The sequence below is a fragment of the Neofelis nebulosa genome, chromosome 18 (assembly GCF_028018385.1).
Source record: "Neofelis nebulosa isolate mNeoNeb1 chromosome 18, mNeoNeb1.pri, whole genome shotgun sequence".
Lineage (NCBI taxonomy): Eukaryota > Metazoa > Chordata > Mammalia > Carnivora > Felidae > Neofelis > Neofelis nebulosa.
The window spans coordinates 29,142,691-29,161,432 of NC_080799.1; the positions used below are offsets into that span (position 1 = coordinate 29,142,691).

Sequence of the window (18,742 nt, forward strand, 5' to 3'; positions counted from 1 at the left end):
CAGCAGAGCTGAAATTTGAACTTCATTGTCTCCGATTCCAAAAAGTCTACGGTTGTCACCACTCTATTGTATGTAAGATCTAGTTTGCTAGGTTTACAAAATGGTAAGTCTTTACTTTTTTAAGTATTGCTCCTCTGGAAAAGTTCTATTGGGTAATGTTATGAAAGACTTCCAAAAATAGAATGAAACTAACATATTCTTGTAAAAGGACAACTATGGTAGTCATTATACAGCTATTCATCCCCCAAGTAATGTGAGAATATGCACTCTGGCCAAGGGGCAAGTTCTGACCAATGAGTAGGAATGATGTCCATCTTTTCTAGGCTAGAACATATAATTGTTTACTCTTCCACATCTACTGGCAACCCTTCAAATAACTGTTGTTCCATCTGCCAGGTCACTGAAGACACATCATGGACAAGTAGCAAGAGCAAAAAAATAAAAATAGAAACAAAAAACAAACAAACAAAAACAAAAAAACAAAGCAAACCTTTGTTATGCCATACACCACCAAGATCTGAGTGATCATTTGATACATAGCATAGCATAGTTTATCCTGATACAAATTGGACCCTCTCTAAGTTTTACTAGGGATGACAAATTAATAGTTTTACTAGGAATGACAAATCACTGCTTCTATTTATGTAAGACACATGCCCACAGAAAACACTTGTATGTGTGTACATGTATGTGTATATGTGTATATATGTATGTTACTAATAAGTCCATTCAAAATTAAAAACTCCAAGTCCATTAGTGGAGCAAAACAAGCAAAACAGATCTCTTGGGGGTTTTAGATGCCTATCTTCTGGATTCTTCTTCTTCTTCTTCTTCTTCTTCTTCTTCTTCTCCTTCTTCTTCTTCTCCTTCTTCTTCTTCTCCTTCTCCTTCTTCTCCTTCTCCTTCTTCTCCTTCTCCTTCTTCTCCTTCTTCTCCTTCTCCTTCTTCTTCTTCTTCTCCTTCTTCTTCTTCTTCTTCTTCTTCTTCTTCTTCTTCTTCTTCTTCTCCTTCTTCTTCTCCTTCTTCTTCTCCTTCTTCTTCTTCAACTTCTTCTTCTTCTTCTTCTTCTTCTTCTTCTTCTTCTTCTTCTTCTTCTTATCCAACCCTGAGGAGTGATTCACAATTCTCAGCCTCTGATCCAATAAGTTTAGCTAAGGGGTTAAGTGTAGATTGTCTATTCTGATATAATTTGCAATCTCCCCCTCAAAACCTATGCTGGATTATAAGTACTACCTCTCATTGCCAGCGATGAAGTATGTTCCCAAAAGGCTTAGCTAATGGTGCAAGCTGCATGTCCATATACTCCCTGAGGTCTCCAGCATAACAAGGTCCCTGGTGATTGTCATCACTGGATGAAATCTTGGCCCTTCCAAAGGAACCATTAGAGGGCTGATGGCAATTTAACAGTGGTGGCTTGTTACCTTGCCTTCCTTGCTTAGGTAAAAAGCTCCCGTAGGACACTTGTGTAACCAAGTAAAAAAGCATAGAGTACATATTGCCCCTTGTAGGAAGGAGAATTCAGCTCTTACAATCCAAATGAAGCAAAGACGTCAGAGATGTTCAAAGAGACAAATGGATCCCAAGTGAACATGGTTGGATGACTGTGCCCCAAATTTTGAATGAAAGCAGTAAGGAGAGAAAATATCTGAGGAGTGGAATTCAAGAGCGAGTCGTCCAGGAATTAGTGATTGTTTTTCATGGCATCCTTGAGAGAGAATACTGAGTACTGTCTCACATCCCCAGCTCCTGGCCCCGAGACTTGTGTGTAAAAAAACATGTAATAAGTGAGGCAGATATCTAGGATCGTCTGCATAACAACCAACTTCTTAGAATAGCCTATCTCCTCAACTATATGACTATCATGACCGCATCCATGTGGAGAAACCTAAAAATCACTACCTCAGCCAGGTGATCAAGGTTAACATCATCAGCGACAGGTCAAGTTAATAGCAGGCACCCTTGATATGGCACTGCTGTGATCTTCTTCCCCAACAGCAGTGACCCCAGTCTAGCCAAGGAAAAAACATTCCCTGGAACTCTCTGTACTGTCTTTGCAAGTTTTCTGTAAATTGAAACTATTCTAAAATAAGAATTCTTACTAAAATTATATTCAGGGAAATAGAAGAAGGAATGGATTCAATCTCTTTTTTTGATAAGAACTGTGTGAAAATCATTGTGGAAGGGGATGATGGTGGCTATCACTAATACGATACCAAAGTGGAAAAGCTGTGCAGTGCCTAATCAGGAAATCATTGTGGTTATAGAGGTATGGAATAAAATATTTTTCTTTAGAAAAAGGAACTGGGGCGCCTGGGTGGCTCAGTCAGTTAAGCGTCTCGCTCTTGGTTTTGGCTCAGGTCATGGTCTCAACGTTCATGAGTTCAAGCCCCACATCAGACTCTGAACTGACATGTGGAGCCTGCTTGGGATTCTCTCTCTCCATCTCTCTGCCCCTACCCTGCTTACACTGCCTCTGTCTCTCTCAAAATAAATAAAACTTTTTTTAAAAACTTAAAAAAAAAACTGAGGAAATGAATACAAAATAGGGTAGGAAATGAATACATAATGAATACAAAATAGGGTAGAAAAGCCAGATCAAAAACCAGAGTGAGATGAGTATATAAAATGTATGCCACAAGGACCTATCCATTTTCCAGAAGTGTGCCAGAAATTTGGCTAGAGCTTTCCTCCATCCAGATGAAAGAGGGAAAGAGGCATGACTGGGCACATGTAGTGTCCATATGACAAATACAGACCAGGTGCCTAGAAAAAAATCCCACTTTTTCCTGATATTCAGGTCAGAGAGAAAGTTTTCTCTTGCATCTTCCTGTGAACATCATATTTGTCATTCCTACACTAAATTCAGCAATGAATTTCTCTTTGGTTCATTTCTGTGCCCAAGACAATATAGCATTTCAGCAATACACAGTTTGATAATAGCAAATTATATGAAGGTTTAGAAGCAGACACATAACAATAACACAGCCACTAAGTCAAGATAGTCCCTTGAGGTGGGAGTTGGACTGACATCCTCTTCAGAAATTCAAGGAGGCTGATAAGAACCATATCAACTCTACACAGAGATAAGCCAAAGGGGGGGGGCAAATAATTAGTGGACACTACAATATTTCAGGCTATGCAGTAGGAATAAAGGTGTCATGGATGAATAAGACATGGCACCTGTCCTGGAGGCCATTACATTCTGGGGAAGAGGTATTTAAAGAAGTTAGCCACCAAACTGTTGCATGTCATGTGACTAGTTTAAAGAGGGAGTAGTTGATTATACCCTAGTGGTGGTAAGGAAAGTGATGTGTGAGATAAGAAATGTTTTTTAAAGAAGAGGTATTTAGGATGGCTACCTGGTGATGTTGTAGTGGATCTATAGGAAGTGAAGATTCTGGGGCAGACAGGAGTTGGGGGTGCCACCCAAGTGAAATAGAAAGATTGGTTGACTTCTAACTCTGTTTCTAGCCCACAAACTGGAAGGAACCAAAACTATACTAGTCAATAACTTTTTTGATGGTAAGTAACTGAATCCCAAACTATATTGCTTGAGGGGAGAAAAGAATGTTCTGGCTTGGTGAATCAAGAATGTATGGATCAGCCAAACCATGGAAGATCCAGGTAGAGCTGGGCCTTCTCCATGTTGTGGTCCCTTTCTGAGATGCCTGCCTGCTCTCTTTTCCACCTACTCATAGTCTTGCCATCCTCCAAAGCCCAACTCAAGTTTCATCTCCTCTAGGAACCTCTCTACACACACACCCTTACCCAGGGGGATGGAATGTGCAAGGGAGGAGATTGCCACCTCCTAATGAGCACTGTTATTGGTTGAACCAGTGCTATTTTCCAGGTGCTGTGCCAGCTGCTATCAGCCTCTTATATTACATCACGCCCACCCAGATAAGCTAGGATAATCACCCCATCTCAAGATCCTTAACACCTGCAAATTCCCTTTTGCTGTATTAGGTAACATACAGTTTCTGGGGATTAGGACATGGATATCTTTGGAGTGCCTTTATTCAGTCTACCACCTTGGGCTTGGCCTTGGCCTTCATTCCTTAAAGGACCAAGGAGCCCTGTTGATGTCTGAGCACATGAGAGATACTCTCTTCTGCATATCATGTGGGGTAACAATGAACTCTGAAGGTGAAAAATGTCACTGTTTGATCATTGTCATCAGCAAGCAACTTTTAGCCACAGACTTCATGAAACCCAATCCTTGTTGCCAGCAACTGACATCCACAAAGGTACAAGCAGGCAAAGTTTATATTCAAACCAGTCAGCAACATTCTCTCAAAATTCTTTCCAAGTGAGATAATGTCAGGACAGTCACCTAGTAGTGAGGTGAGACTTCCGATATGATTCCTTTAGCTGTCCTTTTCCAGGTTTGCCAAGCTACATCCAGCTATATCACAATAGTCAAGCATGCCAATGTTCTAGACTGTTTGGAAATCATGCCGTGAGGCTCCGATTATAGGTCATCGAAGCACAATGGATCTTGATATTATCAACTCCATGGACAAGAATAATCCACTAATGTGCTGGGGCTTAGCACTGAATCATAAAGGGAAGTTGTTCCTGCATTTCCTCTCTCCCCTCCTAGGTGTCTCTTATAAGCTGCTGTCCCTTTAACCACAGGTTGTCCAGAGAAACGTCAACTCCCCTCCCAAGGGATTATGATCCTCCCAATTGTGCACCAGAGTCTCAGGACTACAATGGAACAGATGCCACCAAAAGAAAAGAAGGAAGGAACCAATTTCCTGGCTGATGCAGAGCTGAGTGTTATGAAGGAGTTGAAGGCCTTTCTGGAACAATAATACCATCTTTGGGTAAGAGAAATAATGCATGTGGTAACATGGAAGTAACTCTAATAATGAGAACTTGTGCAAGTGTGTTTAAATGTATAGAACAGCGGTAAGAGAGGTCACACTGCCTTGCTGTAATTGGATAAGTGCCGATCCAACACTGAATAAAAGTCTCTTTGATGGGAAAATTGACTCTTCTACTTTACAAAGATTGATAGAAATATAACAAATATTTATGATAGCATTTCCTTGCATTGCCTTTGGAGACAAGAAATGCAGGCTAGAATTGACGCTGCTCGCTAGATGAATAGCTTTTGGTAAATCACTTACCTCTCAGTGCCTTGGTCACTTTATATGTAAAACAAAATGCCTGCGTCCAAGAGGTGTTAAGAGAATGAAACAAGATAGTGCATAAAAATACTTCACAGTGCTGAGTGCACACCAATTGCCTAAACATCTTTCCACTGTTAAAGTTTCCCTTAACACTTTGGAAATCACTAACACTTTAAAAATCACCTATTTCGAATCTCTCACTTCTAGAGATATCTTCTGGAAATATTTTGTTAAACATGTGTATGTACAAATTTCTACGTAGATAATGTCTTGACCGAAAAAACTCAGTGATTCTCATATTTGACCCTGGAATCATATGGACTTCCCACAGGATCCAAAGCCAGGAAATGGCTATGTTCAATGCAAAATGGCGGCTCCTCGGAGATTCGTGGTCTCCTTAAAGGCCTATCCATACAAATCTCAGAAAATCAAAAGCAGACCAAAGAGATAGAAAGAAGAAATGTTACTGGCAAAACAATTGTACAGTTTAACTGAAAAATCCTACTCTGTGATATCTTGATTTGTATTTTATTAGTAATGATTATGTTTGCATATGCAAGACCTATTTCACTGATTAGGCACATAACATGGGTAATGCTAAAGTGTATATTCAGATCAAATCTGTTTTATGATATTTAGTTTTTGATTTATTGCTAGTTTTTGATTTAGTTTTGATTTGTTGTTGCAATGCATAGCCTCTATCCACACCATCTAGGTAGGTTGCAGACATATGGGAAATCAGAACAATTCATGAAAAATCATTTTTCAATTTGGAGGAGAAGATGAAGGAGATTTGCTTTAAAAACTATCTGCTCTATTATCGGCACTATTCTTCTTAGGAAGCAAGAATGTTCCAAGTATCTCATGTCTTGAGAATCTTTCCAATTCATCATTAAACTAGGACCAAGAAAGGTCAAAATGATGGAAATGAAGGCTAGAATGCTTCAGACTGATGGGGGCTCAGTTCAGCACCAAGAGCCTGGAGCACAGTGACAGGGCATAAAAGAGGCAAAATAAGCCACCAAAATGTTGATAGCTTCAATCCAACAGCTTTTCTAGTTTGGGTTTTTTTGTTTTTTTTGTTTTTTTGTCTTATTGTTTGTTTGTTTTTTTGGATATCAAACAGCTAAAGCCTTCTGCCATAAATAATTTTGAAGTTTGATTCTTAATGTGAAGCATTTACTGAGTCCAAGCCACCCACCAGACACTGTGCTAGAGTGCTCATTTTAACCCCACAGCCAGCCAGTGAAGAAGGTACTTCCATTACTCTCAATGCACAAATGTGATGAAACTTGGAAATGCTAAGCAATTTGCAAAGGGCATGCAGAGAGACAAGCGTGGATGCAAGCATGTGTGGTGTACGTGTGTGTGTGTGTGTGTGTGTGTGTGTGTGTGTGTGTGTGAGAGAGTTTAGGGGAGAAGTGGGGCCTCACTTTCAGTAAAATGCTAAATCATAAACATGGCCCCCAATACTCTCCCTCTCCCTGCTCTTCTCTACTCTTGTTACCTCCACCACACTTGCCCAGGTGATCCCTCGTCTGTCTTCCTGGACATAGTGGAGAGTTTAATACCAATGGTATTGCCATAATTAGCTCTTCCTGGGATACAGTAAATTGCATTTGCACCAAATGGGCTTTCGCTTCTCCAGACGTCTCTCTGAACAGCAAAGAAGGCTTGGCAACAATGAAGGGATGGTACACCCTACACCCTTTGTTCTACTATTTATGTTATCACCATGTGGCAGACTCAGGCACCCTTTGCACCTGCAGATTTTTCTACTCCATACAAGGCAACCAAGTAGGACTGAAAGGCATATTCACATTTAGCCTTACTGTGACATACAAACTTAGGCAGACAAGCATTTCCTAAGACCAAGTTTAATTTCCCAAATCTCCAGCACATTCCTTTCATACATGCAAAAGGCCCTAGAAGGGATGGAAGTTTATTCTGATTTGAGGAGATTGTGCAGAGATTAAAAAAACAAACCCTCCCCTCATTCCTCAAGCATCTTAAACTCTTTGGCCCAGTCAGATCCCAAGTCACATGCAGAGGGTAGCCCCACATGCTTCAGGTGATCCCAAGGCAAAGGGGAGAACCACCCCTTAAACCTTGATGAAGACCCATAAACGCCCTGGTTCAGGTGTTTTCATAACTCATCAAACAACTACGGATGGCTGGTGGCTCACCTGGACAGATACACATTAGGCTGAGCCTCATGCCTCCCATAGCCCAGCACATGGACTGTGTACAGCACACATCTGCTGAAGCCCTATGTCTGCTTTTGTGTCTACAGCCCCATTCCATCTCCACAAGAGACACCTGTACCAACACAGGGTGTGGGAAATGACACAAAGATGATATGTCGATCAAGAGAACCTCAAGGAATGTGGTTATGGCGGCAAACGTTTTTCCCTCGCATTGCAATGGTCTGTGGTACCACCTCTGCACCTTGTCCAAGACTCAACAACAACAAAAATTAGATGAAGGTGCTTTGCAAGTCAACTCATACTGCTCAGATCATCTTACCACGCGGTGTAGGTAGAGAGGTCCGGGGTGGTCCCCAGGGCCACCAAGGTTCAGGAGGTGGACATGCCCTATAGCCCATGGGGGGACCTCTAGGGTAGGGTGTGCAGAATCTTCCAGTTAACAGAGGAGGTCCCCATGGATCCACACTGCCCTGCAGAAGAGAAGTGACAGCTATGTGCATATAGCAGACAAGACAACCAATACCAAAAGCAGCTGAAACCCAGAGAAGAATATGTCAGCACCTGCCAACTTCTCAGCCACCAGGATCCAAGGGAGTAGCATCAGTACCTGAAAACCCCATCTCTCCCACTGGGTACCGTCTACAGCTTAGGCAAATAAATGCTGGAGGTTAAACTACTGTCACCACATGTCCCTGCCCATGTCTTAGAATGTAGAACAAAATGATGCCATTTTAGAGGAATCAAAGAAGTAATTCCAATCTAATGAAGTAGCATATTCCAGACAGTCAGACATCTATGTCCAGGATCACCCTGCATCCCTCCACTACAGTGACTATAGAAGCTCTGGTTTTGGAATATTCCAAACCAAAAAAAAAATTGAGTGCAAATAACCACTTGATTCTCTGCACCCGAAATCACAGCTACTACTGGGGAAAAGTTCTGCCTGCCAGCCCCTCACTTTGCCTGCTCTGCTTCCCTCCCTGAGAAAGACCTCTTCCCCCTCTTTAGTAGTGCTTTCAAAGACCAAGAGGCCACTGGGGAGTTGGAGATGTCTGGAGTCTTGCAGGAAACTGAGAAAGTGTTTGCTGTGAGGAACATATTACTTATCAATGACTACTAAACCCACATGCGTTTATCTGAATTCATAAGGAATTTTGATATTGAACACACCACAAGACACAGAGTAATACATCCTATGGAAAAAAAAGAGGCAGAAATTCATGTAACAGAATTAATGAAAATGTATTTTGATATTGGTATAAATTCCTAGGGATGTGTCAGCTCTAACACTGACTGGAGACACAACAGAACCTGTTCATATGAACTTGTGTTCAGAATATATTTACCTAAGATACAGCTTAAAAGGATTCCACTGAGGAGGGCACCTTTTGGGATGAGCACTGGGTGTTGTATGGAAACCAATTTGACAATAAATTTCATATATTGAAAAAAAAAAAAAGGATTCCAAACAGCTCATTTACCAACAAAGATGTGAAGGTGGTGAGTTATGACAATGACTTTGTCTAAGACCATTCTGAACTGTACAAGACACACAATATAAAAATGGAGAGACGTCTTTTCGAATTCCCAGTTAACAAACAGTCTTAACATGCTAATCACATAACCAGAAAGAGGAAAATAACAACAACACTGATCCCACAGAGAGGCAGTATAGTAGGAGTCAACAAGCCTAGATACTTTAGTATGGACTGCAGTGTATCTTACTGGTGTTATCTCCAGAACACATGGGAAAAGCCATAAGGTCCTCAATCTCTAAGTTCCTTTGGCTACTAAACGTACCAGAAAATGATGACAGGCTGAAAAGAGAGAAACCCGTAGACTCTTGGGTTAAGGCTGTGCCTTTGGAAAATAGAAACAGGCAGACATATCACACAACACACAAAACAGGGAAAAGGCCACAGCATGCTGTACTGCAAATGAGGGTTTCCCGACAGACTTACAACTGAAAATGGCCCCAGCATTTACCTTGTCCTTTTCAGCATTTTTGGTAAAGTGCTTGTTGTGACTTATGGGAGCGACACCAGCTTCTGGATTGGCTAAAGGCTCTGGAAGGAGTGGAGGTTTTTTTTAAATTTCGGTAGACACTGCAGAATTCAAACAAACACCACATTTTGTGACATCTTAAACTTTTCTCCACACTCAGGACCATAAGGAAAGGCAGAGAATATCCCACAAGCCTCAGGTGACCCCAACGATAAGGGGGAGACCCACCCCATCATTTTAATCAAGAAATCATAGGGCCCTGGTTCATGTCCTTCATAACTAGTGAAATAATTATCGACAGGTCAGCTCAAATACAAATCTGGAAATCGTCACCAAAACAACCATTTCTCAATATACATTAGGGGCAATAACTTACCATCTCATTACAGATAAAAATTAAAATGAGAGTGTCAATTGGTAGATAACATCAATAAATCCTCAACAAAAGAGCATGAATGTGTTTCTTCTGGCTCCAGGTGAATTGTTCAATCTTTCAGCTTATATATAGGCTGCCTTCCATATGTGAGTAGGTATCACATAACTAATTTCAAATAAAAATGTACTTAGACTAATATTATAGTCAAGAGAAAAGATCTGACCCTGTCCCTTGAGGACGTTTCCACAGGACCCTGGTTCAGGTGTTTTCATAACTGATCAAGCAACAGATCTCAACTAGCTAGAAATAAAGTTAGGGGTATGTCTCATCCCTCAGTGAGCCCAACACATGGTCTCTATACAAGCTACATCATAAGAAGTGGTATGTATGTCAGCTAAACAAGGCCTGTTTCTTCTGTATAAGAGACATGTGCTTCCCAGCTCACTATGTGGAAATGACAGCCCATTTCATGCATGTCCTGAGAAACTTAGAGAATGTTACAATGTCCTCAGTCCAGCTGACCTGAAAGACCTGTGGTGCCATCACTGCATCTTCTACAAAATACTCAACAAGAAAAAAGATGAAAAATGTTTTATAAGTCAACTTCTACTATTCATATCATCTTACCAAATGGTGGAGGTGGAGGTGGAGGGTAAGGTCCCAGAGGCCACCAGGGTGCAGAAGGGGTGGGTGGCTATGAATGGAGATAAAGTGCAGCCCATGGGGTACAGAATGGAGGGCACCTCTGGGAAATGAAATTTTCTTGAAGCCACATTGATCTGCTGGACAGGAATTAAACTTTTGAGATATGTTAGTGTAAAAGGTGAAAAATCCAACACTGACACCAACATAGCTGAACCCCAATGAAGCAGAAACAGTGCCTATCTCCTTCCCTTCCTCCTGGTTTCAATAAGGCAGGATTAGTGCCACAAAACCCCACCCTTCCCACTGTGTCCCTCCTAGAGCTTCTAGGAGTTTGAGGAGCCAAGACAGTAAATTTCTGGCAGCATGCATGGTACTGGCTGTGCCTCCAAATGTAGGAAGGAAGTGGCCGGCCGTAGAGGATCAGAGAGATAATTCTGGAGTATTAAAGCAAGTTTGTTCTACACACACAGGCATCTATTTCCAGGACTACTCTCTGCTCAGCCTTTCACCACCTCAATAGTTCCATTTTGGCATATTAAGAGCAGAAATAAGTAAGGGGAATTATGATTTCATATCATTCATTTAAATCTTTAATCCATCTCCAGTTAATTCTTGTGAGTGGTTTAACCCCAGTGACTCATGAGAGAACCTTCTACAGGCCTTTCATGTCCGAGCTCTGATTCTCAGAACTCTGCAAGGTAAGTATGGCCACCTGCTCTAAATGTAAGCAAACAGGTTCTAAGAGGAATGAGGGTCAAAAGGCTTGCAAAATGTGAAGCAGGAGTTGATACCAGCTCTGCCTGCAAGGTCCTGCTGGCAGCCTCTGCTCACCTGGCTGCGTCTTTGGACCTGCTGTCCTAAGGCACAAAGATCTATGGGGAGATGGCATCCTAGAGCCCTCAGGGGAATTGGGAAAGTGTTTTCTGCATGAACAATACAGGAGTTAGTTAAGAAAAGTTATAGATATATGTGAATTCACAGGTAATGACAAAGTTTACGTACACTATGACATACAGGCTAATTTTGTCCCATGGAAAAATATGTTTGGAATTTGAAATGACAATTAAAATGAATATGTTCTGATATCAAGGTGGAAAATACAGATAAGGTATGAAGAGAAGATGCCAGCTATGACAGCTGCACAGGCCATAAAAGAACCTGGTTACATGAACATGGCATCAGCTCTTTTCCAGAAACTGGCACATCAGACCTGACTTTCACTCTCTATTCCTTCAGTTCCAGTGTACTTTTTCTACTGCAAATATGTCTTTCCTGATAATTCATAATATTTTGACTGCTTAAACAGCTGCAGTGACTCTACAAAAGCACGTTTCAAAAAGAGATGGGACAACTGATGAATTATTAAAGTTAAAAAAAGATGAACTTTGAATAAGAACATTCAAGATGGCTAAGCACTCCTCAGAAAGTTGGGCTTCTCATGTTTTTCAGTTAGTGAAGATTACAATCGATGTTCTAAACAGGTTAATGACTAACTCTGGACAGAAAAGGAGTAAAATAACAACAATAATTCTGTTTCAGTTTCCAGGTACATTCCCATGAAAGGAGGTCTGGAAGAAGTGAGCCAGGCCAGGAGACATAAGGGTAGAGTGAGGAGTCATCCTCCTCATGTTATTTCCACACACACACAGTGACTGCCCTGTGGTCCTCAGCCTCTAAGCACTTATGGCTTCTGGAGGCACCACCAAAGATGACAAGCTAAGAACAGAGAGGCCCTTAGGCTCTTGGGAAAGAGTTTTACTCTTTGTAAAGTAAATAACACCATAGAAATATCTCAAAATACACAAACTAGAGACAAGACCCGGAGAGAGTGCTGTATAAAGAGTTAAAAGATTCCAGAGAAAGAATTACAACTGAAAATGTGACAACGTTTACTTTGACCTTCTCTGTGTCCATAGTAAGGACAGAATTCTTGTTCTTCACAGAAGCTGCACCAGGTTCTACATTTGATAGAGGCCAAAGAAGGGGTGGAGGTTTATTCTGACTTGCATAGACTGGACGGAAAAAAAAACCCTCCATGCCTTCCTCCACCATCTTACACTGCTTCCTATAATCAGGTCCCTTACCAGAGACAGAGGGTTTCCCACAAGGCACAGGTGACCCCTTGGGACTCAGGGGAGCCTTGAGGAAGGCACCAGAAGGCCTTGGTTGGATACTTGATAATCAACCAACTATGGACAGCTCAGGGCTCAATTCATTGGAAATCAACACTAAAATAAGGGTTTCCTAATACACATCATGGGAAATGACAATTTATCACAGATTAAAAATTAAAAGAATGGTTTAGGATAATGTCAGTAAACCGTCAGCATGAACAGCAACCTGTCCTTTTCTACAAGGCATGGGTGGGATTTTTCAAATGTTTTACTGTATATATCATTTGCCTTATGTATCTGACAAGGGATTATGTAAGTATTCATGAACAGAAATTGCCTTGACGAGACTAATACTATACTAATGAGGAAAGAAAAGGTTAATTCCATGTGGAACGACCTGCAAAGTTTTAGAGTTACACTAATAAAATAACATTAGAGGAGTGAAATTTCACAAGGATTTACTTTACTAATAGGGTACTATAGTTCACAATACACACAAAAAACTTTAAAGAATTAAGGGACTCCAAACAGAGAAAACAAATGTCTGCTTTCTTATAGAAAGCATGTTTTCTATGGAGTATTTATCCAAAAGCCAAATAAAGGAAGCTCATCAGGATATACAGCCTACAATTCTTGCTGTTGTTCATGTTGTTCATGTTATTCATGTGAAACAAAAGAAAAAGCCTTCAACATTGCCTCAAGGTGGAAGGGGGGGATGACCCACATCCGTTCTAGCACCCACTCTCCAGTTAAGTGTAACTGGGAGGTTGCAGAGGGGCCCACAGTCGGTGGAGGGGCGTGAGCTCCACCACTCACAAAGGACAGACCCAAAGAGCCCTGCTGACTGGGGGCATCTGAGGGAAACAGTGTCCTGTCATCACTGTGAGACAACCTGTGCCCTCTAGTAACCACTTGGGACTGTTTGCAGGAGACCAAACAATTATACCCACTGGAACAAGAAACCGATTGTGTGGATGTTGCCCCAGAAGTTAAGCTACTGCATTTCACAACGTGCTCCTTACCTCTCCATGGAGGTATCTCTCTGTCAGGTCCTGCTGCCATTGGTTTGTGCCTCCTGGATTCCTCTGGAAGCCTCTGTTTGTGGATGACTTCCAGTCTTGAAGATCGAGATGAACCAGTTTCACTAAGAGTTACCACACCCAGGCCCCCACTGAACACCAAACAGTTTAGCCTTTTTAAAAACCTCACAATACCCTTAAAAGAAATATGTCAAAATCCTGTACCTGCATTTCAAGTAGGCGACCTCCCTGCTCTGCTCTGCCATCACCTTCTCCAGCTCACAAGCCCTGAGCGGGGAGAAACACATCCACGTTCAGCTGTGGCAGAGTACACACAAGAGGAGGAGAGAAAAACATTCTTACCCAGTTGTCCTGAGACACTTTCTCACAAAGAGCAATCTGAAAGAGTCAGCACATCAATAAAAACCCATGTGGAGGGATTCAGTGTCCCGTTATGATCATCTGCATTAGGTGCTGGAGGACTCAGGAACTACTGGGCAGCGTGCAGGCTACCTGGTGTCCGAAGGTGAGCTCTGACTGCTGCAGCTGTTCTTGTGTTTCTTCTACTCTTCTCCTGGGAGTGCCATTGCTTTCATCAGATGAAGCACCATGTTGAGGGTGATGTTAATTGGCCCAGGTTCCCATTATAAGAACTGAACTCTCATACACACGATCCAATCATATAAGACACATTTCACATGAGGAGGAAGAGTACAGAAAACTCAAAGCCATTGCTACATCATCTTGGATTTATTATTTAATGCCTGTGGGGTTCTGCGTTGACATGGTCTTCTTACCAGTGGCGACAGCTCCCTAATCCTGCAATGAGTATCTTTCATCATAAAATTCAAGTCTTCTTTCCCTTATATCCTTACCAATTTCTCACAGCTACTACAAGTGGGTCTCTAAAATGGGATGGTCATACTTGTCCATGTGATTCGTCCTCCACCAAACTGCTTCCTGAGGTTTGTGATAATTTCCAGCACCTCCAGAAACGTGTGCGGGAACCACATTTCCACACAGTCTGGCCAACAATGGGGATCAGGAAATCTTTAGTGGCTTAACTGGTTTAGAATAATATTTTTAATTTAACATCTGGAAAATGTCACATTCTTCTTGAAGTCTCTATAAAAATAAATGTCTCCTGAATATTTGTATATATTTGTGTGCTACTTGGGTCTAAACCCTGTACAAAGTTTCAAGATAATCCAATGGACGTGTGTGAGCTGCTGGTAGGAGCTGAACTCACTTGTAGTTCCATAGCTCTTCTGCAGCTAATTTCAGTTTCTCCTCTGCAGCTGACAGCTGCTTCTCCCCTTCCACCTGCTCCCGCTCTTTCAATCCCAGCTTCCTACGAGGGGAAAGAAACATAGATTACCTGGTAGCCCATGTGAAATTCTGCCTTTCTTCTCTCCCCCAAATCTGAAGGCAGGACTCAAATGTCCCCTCTCCCTTTCCCCATAAATGTACAGATCCACAAACACAACCGGGGGAAGCATTGATGCCCCCCCATTAAGGGACTAAACAAACTCAAACTCCAGCATGCTGGCAAGTCTTTGGAAACTCTGAGCTTCTCTTCACAGCTCTCTATTCCTACTCATCAATACATCACATAAATATAAAAAAGCCCACATGAGATGCACTAAGTGCCCTCCCAGGCTCAAGCTCCTGTGATTGGGACTGCATAAGCGTATTTCTTTTCAATGTACAAAACCAAGCCTGACCAGCCCATCACAATTAAGCACATAAGGATGAAGCAGGGGTTCCTGACTTGTCTGGTTTCTCCAAAGAGCCCTGAATTTTCAATCAAGGCTGGGGCCATGACATTGCCATAGAGACATCTTTCTTGGACATGGTGTCATTCACACTATACCATGACCTACTGGAAATTTCAACAGTTCACAAGGCAACTCCTGACACCTGCCTCAAAGACACCAGTTGAGAAGAATGCAAAATACACTGATGAAAAGAAAATGATGTGAATTGGCCCACCTTCAGAATATTGTCTTCCAGAAAAGGATTGCAGGGAAGGGAAAGGAAGGGAAGGGAAGGGAAGGGAAGGGAAGGGAAGGGAAGGGAAGGGAAGGGAAGGGAAGGAAGGGGAGGGGAGGGGAGGGGAGGGGAGGGGAGGGGAGGGGAGGGGAGGGAAGGGAAGGGAAGGGAAGGGAAGGGAAGGGAAGGGAAGGGAAGGGAAGGGAAGGGAAGGGAAGGGAAGGGGAAGGGAAAAGAAAGAGGAAAAGGAAGGAAAACTGAATTCACAGGATTCAGTACTGCTGGTGCCCCTGATCTCCTACCAGACATAAACTCCCATCTCATCTGCAGAAAGATACCATCATAGTATACCTGAATTCTTCTCCAAATATTTCCTATCCAATGTCTAGAGTTTAACAAAAAATTATAGACATATGGCAGTCATGTTGCTATGATGTGACTGAAATGTAAAGGACAATGAAAATGAACCCTGAGGTTTCCACAAAGTGAAGGAAGATGCAGATCACAGAAATCAAGGCAGAAGGGAGAAACACAGTTCTTTACTGATTACTATGGTAAAAGTATGGTTGGTGTTAAATGTGCTCAAAGAAAGTATAATTATCCCCATTGTCTCACACATTTGTTCTTACAATAGTGTTTGTAACAATTAACTCCTGAAGGTCTCACTCTTCTGTAAGCTTCTGTCTTTGTCCACACATTCCATCAAGAACATCTACATTCTTCTTCCACGTTTCCCGTTCGGCTTCCTTTGCCTCTTCCACACATCTCAATGTATCACAGTTGTTTCCCTGTTCCCTTTTGCTGCCTGTCAAGCATAAAACAGTTTACTTCTGTGTGTGCATCTGTTCTCATGAGTGTGGCCGTGAGGGGGGAGAGGAGAAAGGACAGAATTCCAAAGGCAGGAAGCCACTTTTTACCTTCCCAGAACAAACTCATTCTACTAAATGCAGTTTTCTTCCCTCCAAGCAAAACCTATTCCAGGTTACATTTATTAGATGTCAAGACTCCCTGCATCAAATCCTTGATGCATGCACTGGTATCTCCTGACTTTAAGACAGATTTGAGAAAGATGTAATGATTATAGAAGAATGTGAATGTACTTAGCACTACTAAAATGTACACTTAAATGTTTATGATGGGAAACTTTCTAATGTATGTATTTTACCACAATTAAAGAAGAGAAACTTAAAAAGGAAGTAATGATGTTCAATTCTCTGGTTTATATAACGTTTGATAGTAAATTTTGTTACCTGATTCTTTCAGATCTTAAGCTGAGCATTTTGTTTCTGCACAGGATGTTCTTCAGCCTTCCGTTTCACTTCGCTGGTCTGAATTTCATTAAGGGGGAGGTGAACCTGAGCAAAACCCTCTCTTTAGTAACTTGGTTCCCAAGAAGATCACTCAGTAGATAACATATAAATCTAATGTTCTAAGGCATGAAAGATTTGTTTTTCTTCAAAGCTAAAGTGTACAATGGAAATCCTGCAGGAAGTAGAGGGAATTTACTTCTGAAACTTCTGAAGTGTTTACTAAAATAGCACCTTTCAAGTTCTTTGTAGGTTTTTCTTTCCCCAGCTTGCAAGTAGGATAGAAACAAAATGTGTACTAGGCTTTCCAAACAAACACTGGACAATGTGTCACAAAGAAGCATTGTCAATAGAACATACCCCACAGTCAGTCCCTGTATCATTAAAAACAGTTGAGGGGTGCCTGGGTGGCTTGGTCGGTTAAGCGTCTGACTTCGGCTCAGGTCATGATCTCACGGTCCGTGAGTTTGAGCCCTGCGTCGGGCTCTGTGCTGACAGCTCAGAGCCTGGAGCCTGTTTTGGATTCTGTGTCTCCCTCTCTCTCTGCTCCTTCCCTGTTCATGCTCTGTCTCTCTCTGTCTCAAAAATAAATAAACGTTAAAAAAAACAAAAACAAAAACAAAAACAGTTGATCCAGTTTGGGCCAAAGAGAAAAGTGAGACACATTAAAAAAATGAAGGGTGAAGAGAATAGTGGAAGGTGTAAATTTTTCAGAGCAACTATCTTGCTTTTGAGACAATGGGACTGTCACCGGATAACAAAGAAAAAGGGAAGAAAGTGTAAAATCTTTCAAGCCAAACAGCTCAAATGAATGACTTTTCTTTATGGAAGATAAATATTGTAACCAGATTCACTTTCAAAACTCTCTGCTCTGCATTAAGAGGAACATAACTGGGGCGCCTGGGTGGCTTGGTCGGTTAAGCGTCCGACTTCGGCTCAGGTCATAATCTCACGGTCCGTGAGTTCGAGCCCCGCGTCGGGCTCTGTGCTGACAGCTCAGAGCCTGGAGCCTGCTTCCGATTCTGTGTCTCCCTCTCTCTCTGACCCTCCCCCATTCATGCTCTGTCTCAAAAATAAATAAACGTTAAAAAAAAATTAAAAAAAAAAGAGGAACATAACTGTTCAACATGGCTAGAAACCTCTAGTGCTCTCTCCCAGCAGCACTGAATGATATAAAAATTAAGCCAGGGTTATGAAAACAAATTCTGCCTAACTCTTAAGTAAAGTGCTATTTTTTTAATATAATAAATAAATAATTAATAAAACCTATTTATTTAGGCACTGTGATGTTACTGCTTGAAACAGCAGTGAACAGCATGGAAGGTTGAGGGGCTCAATGCATCCAATGACCAAAAGGGCTCAAACATCAAATTATGCTAACTCTCAGTAGCAAAACACTCAGGAAGTCCCAATTCTTGACATTCTGATTTACCTCAGATTGCCACAAATCATGCACACTTTGGATGATATCATTAAAAAATTCATTAGTGTGCTCAAGTGCCTCACTGTTATTCTTCAACAAAACATAGTCATCAGGAATACTTATTCATTACTTTTACTTCCATTTTTAAAGGACAAAGAAGGGATTTTAATACTTTTTTTAAATTTATTTTTTGAGAGAGAGAGAGCAAATGTACAGGGGAGGGACAGAGAGAGACAGAGAGAATCCCAAGCAGACTGACTCCAAGCAGACTCCCCACAGTCAGCACAGAGCCCGACGTGGGGCTTGAACTCATGAACCATGAGATCAGGATCTGAGTCGAAACCAAGAGTTGGGTGGTTAACTGAATGAGCCACCCAGGCGCCCCAGGACAAAGAAGGGATTTTTATCTTCATCTATGTGCCTCGTAAGAGGGAAACTTATTTTGCCACATGGTTTCTTGAGCACATTTCTTTGCTCCATTGATCTACACAAATATGTAACAGAAGATTCAGAATTC

At 41.7% G+C, this 18,742-nt stretch overlaps 1 long non-coding RNA gene across 5 annotated transcripts; it reads right to left on the reverse strand.

The window, feature by feature from the left end:
• Positions 1-7,071: 7,071 nt before the first annotated feature.
• LOC131501062 (uncharacterized) lies at positions 7,072-15,568 on the reverse strand. 5 transcript variants are annotated; one of them, XR_009256621.1, is made up of 4 exons: positions 14,753-15,568; positions 13,729-13,791; positions 9,332-13,601; positions 7,072-7,815 (listed from the first exon to the last, which is right to left on the reverse strand). It is a non-coding gene; the product is annotated as an uncharacterized LOC131501062 (long non-coding RNA). The 5 variants fall into 5 exon arrangements; XR_009256618.1 differs by having other exon boundaries at positions 13,729-14,077; XR_009256619.1 differs by having other exon boundaries at positions 9,332-10,504; positions 13,507-13,601; positions 13,729-15,568.
• Positions 15,569-18,742: the final 3,174 nt, after the last annotated feature.